This window comes from Mytilus californianus, unplaced genomic scaffold (genome assembly GCF_021869535.1).
Source record: "Mytilus californianus isolate M0D057914Y unplaced genomic scaffold, xbMytCali1.0.p SCAF_8, whole genome shotgun sequence".
NCBI lineage: Eukaryota > Metazoa > Mollusca > Bivalvia > Mytilida > Mytilidae > Mytilus > Mytilus californianus.
Window position 1 is genome coordinate 5,294,918 of NW_026262734.1, and position 11,993 is coordinate 5,306,910.

Sequence of the window (11,993 nt, forward strand, 5' to 3'; positions counted from 1 at the left end):
TACAGCCTGAATTTCATTCATATCCATACCAGATTTTGTTCTAATTTTAGACATGCAACTTCAGATCAATACTCATTAACCATTGAATTACACACGCCTAGGACTTGGGAGCATTGTGTTACGTAAACATTGTGTTTAACTTTGTTTTCTTACTATGAAAGAGTGTTTATAACAAAGTAGATCCACGATAGTAACTCAAAGTGAGATCAAACTAGGCATATCCGTATCAAGAATACCTCATTTGGAAATTACAAACAAGTGGACAGATCTTATTTCAAAATATAGCTTGGAGAGTGGTATTGTGTGAAGATTGATTCCCAGGTCTTGAAACGAATAAGGTATTTCTTTTTCTTTTGTTTTGTTGACTTTTAAATAGATTTTTTAAAAGAAATTTGATACCCGGAAATAGGAATCATTCACGACTTTTCACGCGTGGCGGCGCTGCGGTTCCATAAGTGGTTACTTGAACGCTTCAATCACGTAAAACGCTTGCATCTGTATTTACAACGTAAACAATGGCATCCGATGATTACATCACCTGGTCTGTTCCAGAACTAACGTTACATGGAGCTGTCACAAGAGACAGAACTATAGATCTTATAGAAAGGTAAACGATGTATTTAAAAAAATATTGAGATTTCTTCTATTATATAAAGCGGAAACGCCGCTACAGTACATGGCCAAAAAGATTTCGGTACCTACATTTTTGGGCTATATATTTCATATAAAAACACGTTTATTGGAGGCATTTATGGTTGTATTTTTACAAATAATGTGTTGAAAAACGCTGAATTGTATATAAAGAGTATTTGATTGTTTTGTCATAGCTCTGTCATCAGTTGTTTTTATTTTCTCCTGATGTGAACACATGTACTATTTTTTACAATTCAATTTGGTTGAAATATAAATATATAGCAAGATTGTTTATAATAGACAATAATATTTATGTTTATCTCAGAAGAAAATGAAAATAAACAAATAATTATTCTGCTGTTGGTACCAAGTTGCATAAAATCAAATCAGAAATGTCCCCTAAATAATCTTTTGAAATGCAATTTTTTATGAAATATTTAGTGAAATACCAAGTGACAAATACATGTACCCCAAGTTAGAAAAAAAACAACAACAAAAAACCCACTGAACTTATAAATAGTCATGAATGTATAATTAAACTTTCTAGGATACATTTAAATGATTTTGTATAATAATAATTAAAAATAGGGGTTCTATACAGATATTATCTGTTGGCCATGAAATGTGATATAAACCATGCAGACTGGGCAAGGGAAAATTAAATTTAACTTGTTATACACTGGGACTATTATACTAATAGTATTATAGTCCCAGTTATATATAAACAATTTATTACTTTTGAAAATGGGACAATTACACAAGGAAAGTATTAAATCCTCCCAATACCACTTTTAAACAAGACATGATTCTACATTTTTAAGCTTTAAATCTTTTAATATGTCTCAGCTTCATCAACTTAAAAAAAAGACACTGTAAAAAAAATATAAAGGCCCTTCTCTGCAAACTTTTTACATATAACATGATGGGGCCATTTTTGGAAATTTTAAAGATATATACATCTATAATGAAGTTTTATTTGTAATTCAAGTTCAAACAAGGAATTATTTAAATATGGAATAATTTCAAATTCTTCAAAATTGATTAGAAAATAATTATGAAAACTAACCCAACTAAATATTTTTTAAACTTAGAAATGTGGTCCCTATAGTTCTACGTCCTTTTTTGAATCCTATCTGTTCTTGGCAGATAATCTTATATGATTCTAAATAGTTTTCTAAACTATTATTCTCTAGAAAAAAATGTTCCTAAACTAGTAAAAAGGGTTATACCTCTATGGTTTGAAGGGCTATTAAAACATCTTCCTTTGAATATGGGTTAAATAAATTTTCTCTCCAATAAGAACTTCTTGCTAGAGAGAAAATTTTATTAATTTTTAAGAAAAAAGTAGTGTTTCATAATTTTATATACATATCATGCCCAACATTCAGCATACAAGAATTTTTCAAAATTTTATTAGTTATACCATTAAATCCACTTGATATCTTGTTTTTCAAATATTTCATGGCAAGCAGAAACCTCCTTTGTAATCCTAACATTTTAATCTATGTAATAGTACTTTAAAAAATCTTTACCTACATGTTTAAAAAAAATTCAAACCATTCCTTAGCTTGTTTAATTAAACTTTGGCTGGAACATGCATTAAATATTTGTCACTGGACATTAAGATTCCAACAATCCATCAATATATTTGAACTTGAATCATTGATTTCTTTCCTTTTTGTCTTGCCTTGACAGAGTCCAAAAGCAAGACATAGCATATATTAGGTATGCTGTTTTCAGCGTCATCAACAATGTATTAGTTAGTAAAGTAATATAAAATAGTGAAATATTGCAGACATTTTCTACTGATAGATAACATTTTCTACTGATAGATATTTGTAACCATGAAAGACAATATATTCATTATACAGTTTTCATGATTAATCGCACAGGCACTTGTCTCAGAAAAAAATTTCCTATATACCTCAATATATAACACGTGTTATATTAAGGCATATAGGAAATTTTTTCTGAGACAAGTGCCTGTGATTAATCGCTAGCCCTTCAGGCCAGGCCAGATACATTTTTTGTAAGTATAGATAATTGTTAATGTGTCAATCCTAGTCAGGAGCCTTTAATCTAGTAGTTATAGTTGGTTAATTTCTGATATATATACATATATATTTGTTTTTTTATTGTCTTATTTTATAATTTAAAATCAAGCCATTAGTTTTCTTGTTTGAATTTTCTTTCATTTTTGAATGTTGTGACCTTTGTAGCTGACTTGTACAATGTGATTTTTTCTTGACTGTATTTTATTTGATATTTTGTCTTTTTTTTTATCTTTTGTAGAATCAGTTAGAGGAGCCAAAATGTATAAGCTTAGGTTCAAAACATTCTGGAGGAGCAGATTGTGTGAAGGTATTTATCCTTTTATAGCCTCAATCTATATCACAAAAATGTATTTGTGTTAAGACCAAGTAAAGGTTACAGGACCTAATCTCAGTTGGGAAAATGGTACTGTACAGTTTTATTTTAGTATTGGTGAACTCTACCGTTACAGACTCGTATGATAATAATACACCTGAAACTCCACAGATGTACGTGCATATCTAATAGCTATGAATATTCCTTCCGAATCCAGCCACACTGATTAGATGTCGCTTTTCAATATAAATTTTTATGAAACCAGACTGGATTAAAATAAAATTTTCTTGTGTAATTTGGTGAAATTTAAATTATCTCCACTAGTTTACTCACTAAACAACAGGACTAATTTGTTAACATTTTCTTTACAGAAGCCAGCAGAAGTCAAGAGAAATAAAAAGAATGGAACAAAAGAAAAAATGAAAAAGAACAGTGAAATGACAAAATTAAATAAAATTTTTGCATTTCTTATTGTTGTTATCTTGTGTATTGTTGACCAAGACAGCAAAAAAAACCATCGAAAAGCTGTTCAGACAGAAAATGACAGATGCTACACATGATCAAACAAAAGATAAAAAAACACTTCTAAGAAAAAAATTTGTTCAATGCTGGACCAAATGAAATGCATGAGGATATTTATAATCTGAAAAAATTAATACCTCTATGCAAGTGAAACAAATTATGTGGTATGGGCTTTGCTCATTGTTGTAGGATGTACGGTGACCTATAGTTGTAATTATTTCTGTGTCATTTGGTCTCTTGTGGAGAGTTGTCTCATTGGCAATCATACCACATCTTCTTTTTCATATGTGTTCAGTGCAAAATACAAAAAAATGGACTATTCAATAAAATTGATATCTAAGACAGGAAATATTGGGGTTTGTCAATGAGACATCAACCCGACAAAAATAGCCAAAATATATGTAGATTAAGCCGGCATCAACAGCATGCAGACAAATGTAAAAGGAGATCAGTATGACGGCAGTTGTTTTCTCAAATGTTGATCCAGGATTTTGAATCTAAATAAAGTGATCCCCCCTAATCCACTCTGAAGTAACTGTATTAAAACAAAGTCAATGTAGGACTTTCTTTGAGATATTATTGTGTCTGGGAGACACAATTGATGCCCCCGTAGATGCAAAGTGTTATTTTAAAATAACTATAACATTTAACCGCTTATACCCCAAAAATGACAAAGTTCAACTACATTGTATCTCCCAAAAGAGCAAATATTAATAAAAATCAAAACCCTGACCACATGCACATCTTCAATATATGTACAAACAGACAGCAAAGTGAAAACTTCCTAGGATTCTAACTGTAGGAGGAGTTATGCTGAATAACTATATACCCATAATGGGACGGACGGACAGACAGACAGAAGGACAGACCGGGGTAAAATAATATGCCCCCTCCCCCAACTTTCAGTTGCGGGGGCATAGAAAGGGGTCATCATACCCCAAACTAGACAAAGTTTTGAGAGTAATAAAAAAATCTGGATTAACCATAAATGTAGCTCCATAAGGGCCATAAAGGCACCCCACTCCTAAATCTGTCTCTGATATTAAACATTGTTTATGCGTACTGTTGTACGTTTGTTTTTTCTACATTGGCTAGAGGTATGGGGGGAGGGGGGAGATCTCAAAAAACATGTTTAACTCCGCCGCATTTTTGCGCCTGTCCCAAGTCAGGAGCCTCTGGCCTTTGTTAGTCTTGTATCATTTTTAATTTTAGTTTCTTGTGTAAAATTTGGAGTTTAGTATGACGTCCATTATCACTGAACTAATATACATATTTGTTTAGGGGCCAGCTAAAGGACGCCTCCGGGTGCGGGAGTTTCTCGCTGCATTGAAGACCCATTGGTGGCCTTCGGCTGTTGTCTGCTGTATGGTCGGGTTGTTGTCTCTTTGACACATTCCCCATTTCCATTCTCAATTATATTCTGAATATTTTATAAAAGGACTTGAAAGATTATGTTAGAAAACATTTTTATAATGATATTTCGTATAACATTTAAATGATTTTTTTTTAACGATTTTTTGAGAATATGAAGATGATTAAAACATTTTGTTAAAAAATATTTTTTGAACTTTTTCAAAACATTTTATCCTGCAGAAATGAATTTTTATATGTTTTTAAAATGTTTCAGGGATATTTGATTAACAGACACATTCAAATCATTTATAAGACATTTTACAAACATTGTCATCAAAATTCAGTAACATTTTAATGATGTTTGAAAAGTATCATGAAAATGTTTTGAAAATATTTTTAACGCCATACATTTTTGCATGAGTTTGATATTTTTCTACAATATTTTTTCAACATTTTCTATTTTTTTTTGGTGCTAACTGGGAAAGCAGTGGTGAAACAGCACCACATTAGAACAAATAATAAAATCAATTGCATGTAAATCCATTTCATCTTTTATGCATATTTATTTACAATGTATTTTTATGAGATTAGAAAGAACACAGCAAACATAGATAATTCTGGAACCAAGTTGAATTAGAAGTTTCCACGTGGAATTACATGTTTCAGATTTTTTATTCCCCTGCCACAGCGAAGGAGGGGCATTAAGTTTTACCCTTGTGTAACTTTTAGACAATACAAGGACTCTTTTAATGTGAATTCGGTTGGATGACACTTTTCTATCACAAACTACTTTCTTCTGATCTAGTTGGAATTTCCCTTTCAGAAAAGTTTGTGTGTTAATATAAGGATCGAACTGTCTTGGCTAGTAAATAAATCCTGTTTCATAATTCCACTATTTGCCATTTGTTGTCACCTTTGTCAAATTTTTTTTTTACATCTGGTTCTGACAGAAGTATTGATCCTCGCACTTGCAGCCACTTGGATTTTAACCATGAATTCATTTTAAACATAAAGATGTATCCCATCCATCACTTCATGGTTGGGTAAAAAGTCTGTTATCCATGATGGCTTCTGAAATATTAAAACAGGAAACCACAAAGCATCATGTTATTTAATAAACTGCAGGTTCAGAAATTTTTCTTATCATTCATAAAGGACAAGCGTTTAATGCGGGTATGTGTGTGATGTTTTTTTTCTCACAAAAATACTCTTTGATTTCCAACTTTGAAGAATTAAAAAAAATTGTTCACACAGCTTTTGCCATAAGTTTAATGTAAAGTCCTTAGAAAATTCAGACTTTATTGCGACAAACAAATAAAAAAATTATGCTCATGTGTACCATGGTTTTTTTTAGAATGCAATATAGGGATTGTCATATTTCCCAATATATGTAGTTCTCTTCCTTTCATGCATTGTTTTGTCAGGGAAATATATTTCACTTGCTATAATTAAGTGCACAACATAATTATTATTTCTTATTTACAATGCAAACAAAGGTAAAAGGGTGAAAAAATGTGAAGACTAGTAAAAAACTTACGAAGTGTGAGGACTAGGAAAAAGCTTACAAAGTGGGAGGACTAGGAAAAAACTTACAAAGTGTGAGGACTAGGAAAAAACTTACAAAGTGTGAAGACTAGGAAAAAACTTACAAAGTGTGAAGACTAGGAAAAAACTTACAAAGTGTGAAGACTAGGAAAAAACTTACAAAGTGTGAGAACTAGGAAAAAACTTATAAAGTGTGAAGACTAGGAAAAAACTTGCAAAGTGTGAGGGTATATTTGAAGAATAAAATACATCCCTGTGTCATCCCCCTATTTTAATAAATAATAACCTGTCAAATTATTGGACTGTTTAATCGAGAAAAAATGAAACAAAGAGGTTTAATAATGTACTAAATATAAAAAAAAATATAAATACATAATAACCTAATCCTGTTGTTATATAATCTCCTGGCATGACATGGTTATCAGCTGGTTATGGCAAACTTGGTCGACTTTCCGCCGGGTTTCCCTAGAAGGCTAGATATTTTTGATGGGTGGATCAACTCTCTTGATGCCTTCTCTCCATTTCAAAAGAATTTCATTGTCTTTTGGGAATCTGTGGTCCCCCTTCAGAATAATTGCAGCCGGGGACACAACAATTTTGAAGCTTAGGTTGGTGAAATTAGCGAGTGTCGATAATTTGTGGTTACTAATGTAAACATGTGCAACGTAATGCGATTCAAGCGTCCAAGTGATTAAAACGTTTCCGACAACCACTTATGGAACACCAGCGACGTCTACAGGAAGAAATATTACGAATGATCCCTATTCAGTTAGATATTCTAAATTTAGAGTGTGAAAATGTGGGAATGGACACGACTTCACTCCGTTTATTGAATAAGTTGTAAAACTGTAAATGGCCAGAGACATACAATATAAATATATCATATAAGACTGATAAGGCAGAGTTCCAGGGAAAGAAAATGCAAATTATATACAACTGTCATCTTTTAATGTATATATATGTTGTGTACAAGTTATCATTTTGTACAAATTATAATTTGTACAAAAAAATTGTACAAATTATAATTTGTATTTTGACTTTGTACAAATTGTAATTTGTACAAAAAGTGCTTGTACAAATTATAATTTGTACAAAATTTGACTAACATTCACTTATAACTTGTACAATAATTCATAGTATCGATTTTGTTACAAAAAAAAGCATTGATACACACTACAATTTTTATTCATTGACCACACAATAAACCTTATTCCCAAATACAATAAAATGCTTCGCTAAGCGCAACCTGATATGTCCGCAGATGTCTAAACCCTGAACAGTTGGGGCAAATTTGGACACAATATTCAAGCTTGATACTGTCTGAATTTGGATTGTGATCAAATTTTTGACATAATATAGGTTTCTGACACAAAATAAATGTGGTCAAAGATCTTATAAATCCATTGCACAATACTGTGCAATTGAAGATTTCTTCTTGAAACTTTTAAAAAACTCGAAATTTTTTAAATTTTGAAAAAAAAAATGAATCCCTTAAAAAAATTGAGAAAAGAATCCCCCCCCCCCCCACCGACTTTTTGAAACCACCCTTGGAGCAATAACCCCAAAACTCAATCCCAGCCTTTCCTTTGTAGTAAGGAACCTTGTAGTACAATTTCAGAGAGATCCATACACTTACACACAAGTTATTGTCTGGAAACTAGAAAAATGCTTGTTTTTGACCCTTTTTTGGTCCCTAATTCGTACATGTTTGGGGCAATTAACCCCAAACTCAATCCCAGCCTTCCCTTTGTTATATGGAACCTTGTGGTACAATGTCAGAGAGAGATCCATACACTTACACACAAGTTATTGTCTGGAAACTAGAAAAATGCTTGTTTTTGGCCCCTTTTTGGCCCTTAATTCCTAAACAGTTGCCCCCATAACCCCTAAAATGAATCCAAACCTTCTACTTGTGGTATTAAACATTGTGGTACAATTTCAGAGCAATTGAAATACTTATACACAAGTTATTATCCTGAAACTAGAAAAATGCTTGTTTTCGGCCCCTTTTTGGGCCCCTGATTCCTAAACGGTTGGGACCATCATCCCCAAAATCAATCCCAACCTTCCTTTTGTGGTATTGAACCTTCTTAAAAAAATGCATAGAGATCCATTCACTTAAACTAAAGTTATTGTCCGGAAACCAATGTGTCTTCGGACGACGCAGACGACGACGACATCATACCATTATACGATCCCCAAAAATTTTTTGCGGTCGTATGAAAATACCCAGATGGAGACATGAAATGTAATTGATACATGCATGCCAGTTAATTCTGATAGTGCAATAGAAATTGGCCCCAGTGACAATTCTGATAGAATAATAAAAATTGGCCACAGTGACAATTCTGATAGGTACAACAGAAGTTGGCCCGAGTGACAATTCTGATAGAATAATAAAAATTGGCCCTAGTGACAATTCTGATAATATAATAAAAATTGGCCCCAGTGACAATCAGGGTGACACTGACGTTGAAACAACAATCATAAGTGTCAGAAAACGTGCGCTGTTTGGCCAACAGTTCCAAGCCAAAAATTTAACAAAAAAAACGAAACCGAAATTATCAGAACTTGATGTGGGGGATAATGTCTTTATACCAATTCCTCAGGATGATCGTGCCCTAACTGATCCTCGAAATATCTTAGGTGTAATTTTTGAATCTGGAGAATTTGGGTACAGCATTGGAATGTTTGTAGGAATTTTAACAGGATATTTGTCGAGAAATCAAATTGAAGCTGTTAAAGACACATCTGTATTCGCAGCAACGGTTCCTGAGCTTCAACTTTCGCTACGTGAAGCAGTTACAAAGCTTTCCAAAAATGGTGGTCGGGGGTTTCTTTCATGTTAATGCAAAGGGGTGCAGCACTTTTAAATGTAAATGTAAAAAGCAAAAGATTTTGTGCAATTCCCGATGCCATAATTCACTCACATTTCAAACAAATGGTACAGAACTCTTTTTGTATTTTGTAAATAAGGTTTATTGTGTGGTCATTGAATAAAAATTCTATAGTATGTATCAATGCTTTTTATATAACAAAATCCATACTATAAATCATTGTACAAGTTATAAGTGATTTTTTGTCAAATTTTGTACAAATTACAAAGCACATTTTGTACAAATTACAATTTGTACAAAGTCAAAATACAAATTATAATTTGTACAATTTATTTGTACAAATAATAATTTGTACAAAATGATAACTTGTACACAACATATATATGAATAAATTATGAATAAACGTTTCTGTCAATTATCGATCAACCGAGATATCGTATTGATCTGATTATTAGTTAATTAACATGTGACAAACCCAAGGGGGGGGGGGGCAATAACAATCGTTGCACATGTGGTAAACCTATTCAATGTATCTCTATATACATGATATAATAAGACATAGCTATACTTTACTGCATAAAAAGGATAGTTCAATGAAAAGGCGTTAACTTAAACGTGTTACCCTTCCAGAGCACCCGTGAGATCACTCCCGGTTTTTTGTTGGGTTAGTGTTGCTCTGTCTTTAGTTTTCTATGTTATGTTTTGTATACTGTTTTTTTTTCTTTCGTCTTTTTCGTTTTGCCATGCCCATGATGCCGTTGTTAGTCAATTTTTGACTTATGAGTTTGAATGTTCCTTTGGTATCTTTGGCCTATCTTTTTTTTGTCTCAGTACGTTTACGTTTGGAGACTACTATAACACATATGTTGTCTGTGTTGTAGTAGTCCCAGGAAAAACTAAAGGCATTGAATTCAATTAATAAATTTGATTTAAACAAAAAAAAAGGAAAACAGGTTTTTTTTTCAAATATGGATTCTATAGAATTACAGTTCAGACTAAAATGTAGGTGAATTTATATCTAGTTCTTTACTTACATGCAGATGTATCAAACTGATACAATGGAAAAATGTTGATGTTAGGACTAATACATGAAGGACTTGATACTTCTAGTAGAATTCAGCAATATATGTCAATTTCAAAGTCATGGTTTTTCTTATTTACCTATTAATTTTGCCATAATCTACAATTGTACATTACCATGATTACACGAAATTGTTCATTGTTCATGTTGTTTATCATAATTATGTCTCGATGAGGACGAATATGGATTAGTATGTTGACCTGGGCGTCTTGGTTTGATGAGTCTTTAGGTTGCTGTCTGTTTGACGTAAACCTCACACACCCTTTTATTATCCAATTGCCCAACAAATGTATGTTGAAGGGTCGGGGATATAACGTTTCTTCCATCTAGTTGACTTTCATTTTTTGGGGTGTTTTACGCATGGATGTAGTTTTGGTTAATGTTCATTTAAGTTTTGTGTTTTGATCTAGTTCTAACTTAACTACAAATCATAGAGGTGCGATCGTTTGTCAGGGAATGCCAAGCACATATTATAAAAAAAAACAATTTCAAATATTGACATGTACACACAGGAATATTTTTATTTTTACATGTATAAACAAATTAAACAACGAAACATTTACATGTATCAGTTCCTAGAAGTGAACGCGCATCAGTCATTTTTCAGTAAGACCACACCATACCTCGATAAAATAACAAGGCCATGCTTATTTTCGTATAAAAATGTTTTCTTTTACAGGTTTTTCAAAGAATCATCATGTTGCCAAAAGATGGTAGCACTAAAAAGATAGTAAGTAAGCTGTCGGCTCATATTCCTGCCTTCACAGACATATTCGATGAAGAAACATTCTACATATTCTTCATCTGTCTGACAGTATGCACAGTAACACTAGCAATATATTGTTCAAGACGGCTGACCATAAAGGATGCAGGACATGTGGATTAGAAATGACCTGCAACTGTGAATTATATAGTGGTCAGAAGTTCCTTGATGGTTCAGACACTTCACATCACCAGACATTATAGACCAACATGATGAATTTTCACAGAGTAATGAGAAAGACATGCGAACTATATGGTGAATCTCGCTAACTTGGGTAACTTGTTATGTTACCATAAACTTTTCAGTTTGGCTGTATAGTTATATTAGAAAATATTGATTGTGTTATTTTCCCTTGTCTTATTCTTGCATGTTTTTTTTTACCCAATATATGTGTACATGTGATCTTAGAGAAAAGTGTGTATGGTATGGTTAAGTTAATAAATTAAATGTTTAAATAAATCTTTTGTACTTTTTAACGAAGTTTCCCATTTTTTTTATGAAAAGTAAATATTAGTAACACTTTATAAATTTCGTATGTTCTAAGTGGAAGTGTATTTCAGGATTTACCTTCATCAGAAATGCTCAAACCTAAAGATTTAAAAATCAAATACCACATACAAAAATGTCAATAGAAGGACAACAATAAACATTATATATTTCTCCACAGTTAGAAAAGAAAACATTAATTCACCGTCAGTGAAACATTACTTTTGACTTTAATTATTTATCCCTTTTAATTTTTTATTACTGTTTATTTGCATTCAGGTGTCACAGGTCAAATTTATTCGTTCATTGTGTGTTAATTTACGTTTTTTGATTGAGTTAAGCCTTCCAATTGATATTTTATAATGTGTTTTTCTATGTTGTGATGTTATACTATTGTTTCAGAAAA

The 11,993-nt window shown here is 32.1% G+C and overlaps 3 long non-coding RNA genes across 3 annotated transcripts; 2 read left to right on the forward strand and 1 right to left on the reverse strand.

Moving 5' to 3' along the window:
- Nucleotides 1-46: 46 nt before the first annotated feature.
- LOC127710983 (uncharacterized) lies at nt 47-11,577 on the forward strand. The gene is made up of 2 exons (XR_007986434.1): nt 47-338; nt 11,018-11,577. It is a non-coding gene; the product is annotated as an uncharacterized LOC127710983 (long non-coding RNA).
- LOC127710984 (uncharacterized) lies at nt 404-3,469 on the forward strand. The gene is made up of 3 exons (XR_007986435.1): nt 404-607; nt 2,926-2,994; nt 3,372-3,469. It is a non-coding gene; the product is annotated as an uncharacterized LOC127710984 (long non-coding RNA).
- LOC127710985 (uncharacterized) lies at nt 5,404-7,181 on the reverse strand. The gene is made up of 2 exons (XR_007986436.1): nt 6,801-7,181; nt 5,404-5,946 (listed from the first exon to the last, which is right to left on the reverse strand). It is a non-coding gene; the product is annotated as an uncharacterized LOC127710985 (long non-coding RNA).
- Nucleotides 11,578-11,993: the final 416 nt, after the last annotated feature.